At 27.2% G+C, this 2,806-nt stretch overlaps 1 protein-coding gene across 2 annotated transcripts in view; it reads left to right on the forward strand.

Moving 5' to 3' along the window:
• The first annotated feature begins 305 nt into the window (after window positions 1-305).
• The window catches only part of LOC111040336 (transcriptional repressor CTCFL-like), an 18,880-nt gene continuing 16,379 nt past the window's right edge, over window positions 306-2,806 (forward strand). The window contains exons 1-2 of one of the 2 annotated variants that reach the window (XM_022324210.1): window positions 306-591; window positions 675-728. The gene's annotated coding sequence lies outside the window, so the exon portion shown is untranslated. The remainder of the gene's footprint in view (window positions 592-674; window positions 729-2,806) is intronic. The other variant, XM_022324208.1, reaches the window with a different exon arrangement.

Consider the following 2,806-nt stretch of genomic DNA (forward strand, 5'->3'; position numbering starts at 1 on the left):
TTGTGAGTCAACAATTGAAATATAAATAGTAATAATTATTAGGTTTTTCAGTATTAATTGTCAATTTGTCATAGATTGTTATTATTTAAAAACTATCGAGGTGTACGGTTAAAGTTTAAACAAACACTTCTGCTTTTGTCTTACATAGTGAGTAAATACCATAAAAATAATTATCAACTACTTTGGAACCCTGCACAGTAGATATTGCAGGCGGAACTACATATTACGTGGCAACAAACTGTGCTATTACCATTGATAACATATCATATAATTGAGTATAATAATTATGGGCTAACGCCGGATTGGTCGGCAGTTGGCTTTCGTTTTTTCTGAGAACAATACAGGTGAGCGGCGTGACGAAGAAAAAACTCTCGAGTTAATACAACAATCACGCACTCGGCACTACGCAGTGACGAGATGTAGCGACTAGCGAGGGTTCCATTCACAAATAATAGCAATATAACTATATCTTAATAGTTAATTAGTGGTTTCAACTAAATAATATTATGTGTTGAACATTAATGGCCAATGAATTTTCGACCGCGCACTCCTCATTCTGTTTTCATTTGATTCCCGTCGTGTTCAAAACGAGTAAGTAGTATAATAATTTATTAATACGTTTTTATTACTTGACAACTGCGACAATGTTTCTTTTATTAATTTCCGATATGCAGCGTTCCGTGCACGTTTCAGTGATTTCTTTCACGTCACATCTATAATTATTGTATGTAAGTACCTATTTGTTTGATTTATACTATTTGTAAATATTGTCATTATCTTGATAACTAGTTCTAGTATTTTAGCAGTGACCAGTAGAAGGAATGTAAAACATTTTCTTTTGGGTGAGGCTCAGAAATGTTCTGTATTTACCACCATCTTATGATCAAATAAGTACTTATCTTAGTTGTTTTTACTCATTTAAATTTAAATTATCATTCAATTTTATATTTGTGAAGGTTATGGTAGTTATGCCTCATGATCATATTTTCTTTTTCAATTTTCCTTAACAAAAATGAGTGATAATTCATTATTGACATGTGTGTACTCTTATTTTGTTGGTGCATTGAGGGATGGTGTGTTTAATAACCTAATAGGTGCTCTATATTATTACCATGACATAATTTCTACTATTTAGCTAAAAAATAACTTGACATTTTTTCAAATCAAAAAAATCAATCAACTATCAAAAATAATATGATTATTATTTCGTAATACAGTACCTATGTATAATAGAGAACTTATTGATCACAATAAAATATTTTCTTGCAACAACCAGTTATGTGTCAAAACAAAATTGGACAAAAATGGTTATTGCAACCATCAAAAATAAAATTATCATAGTTTTTAGTTTTTATAAATATTATCATGAATATAAAGTTTTAAACCACAGGAAATATGTTTAATTTATGCATCTTATTTTTATAAAAAGAATAACACTAAGTTTTTAATTGTTGGCTTATATTTATCAATTGTATATATAGTTTTTTATGTTTCCTCAAGAATTTTGAAAAATAGATGTACCTGGTTGCTGCACTGGGGCCTTCATTTCTAATATAAATACTTTACTATCAAAATGTGTTTTATTAACATTAAATGACACTACCTATCTCTTATAACAAATTAACATAAATCGTACTCTGAATAAAATATTATATTATTTTTGTTATGTATCTGATACTGTCATGCCACCATAAAAATACTTAGTAAATGAAAAGAATTTGCCTACTACTAAAATAAATTAATAGTATCTAATTTAATGTTTTTACCTAGTTGATTATTTAATTTATATAAACTAGGTTTTAATTATAGGTTAACAATTTTCAATTCCAAAAATTTGTTTTCCGTTTTAATGTAAATAACAACAAAACTAAATAAAAACATTTTGTGGCTTATAATTAGAACAGAAACTATTATTTTTTTTTATTCATACTTCATATTATTTTTTCTTTTTGCCTTATTGTTATTATAATTATTACAACCAAATCAATTATCAAATTTATTTTATTAAAAAATGTATTAATATAAATAATACTTTAGTGTAATTCAATATAATATTATAATATAAAATACAATTCACTTTGATGCATTTTTGTGTACAGTGCTTGAATTGGGAATTATGAAGTAAAGGAGTTCAAAAATATAGATATTAATACATAATACTATTTAACCATGTAGGTAACAAATCAGTGAATATGGATTTTTATTTTATTTTCATATTATTTAAAAAATGTTTTTCAATTACATTTCACACATTCAGTCTCTTAAAATAGTCATTTTTAATATTATTTTTATTCCCATTATGATAGCAATAATACTGACATGTTTCAGTAGGAATTAAAACAATTATAAGTAGATACCAGGGAGGCCAGTGAGGGCCATTGCCCCCACTGAGATTTTTTGTGTCTGTTACAAAATTAGAAGTTTTTTTACATAAAGCTGGTCTTAGGTATTTAGAGACTATGCGACAATACTTGTATCTAACAAGTCATATAAAAGCAGCCTGTCGTCGACGGAAATAGAAACCTTTTGACAGACATTATTATTATTACATTTATCGTATTCTGGGTAATGTGTTCAGCTATCATGGGTAGAAATGTGCAATTACTATATATAAATCATTATCAAACAATTAACGAAATATTGTGTTTTCGAAGTCCACGTATTGTTGAGTGTTGACTGTTGTTAGCGTTGTTGCCCTACAATTTACAAATTAACCAATTTTTAAGTTAAAATAATAAAAAAATTCGTTAAGAAGTGCAAATATGGATTCAGTTCCTAAAAAGAAGAAAATGAGGACACTTGACTC

The sequence above is a fragment of the Myzus persicae genome, unplaced genomic scaffold (genome assembly GCF_001856785.1).
Source record: "Myzus persicae strain clone G006 unplaced genomic scaffold, MPER_G0061.0, whole genome shotgun sequence".
In the NCBI taxonomy this organism is placed as follows: domain Eukaryota; kingdom Metazoa; phylum Arthropoda; class Insecta; order Hemiptera; family Aphididae; genus Myzus; species Myzus persicae.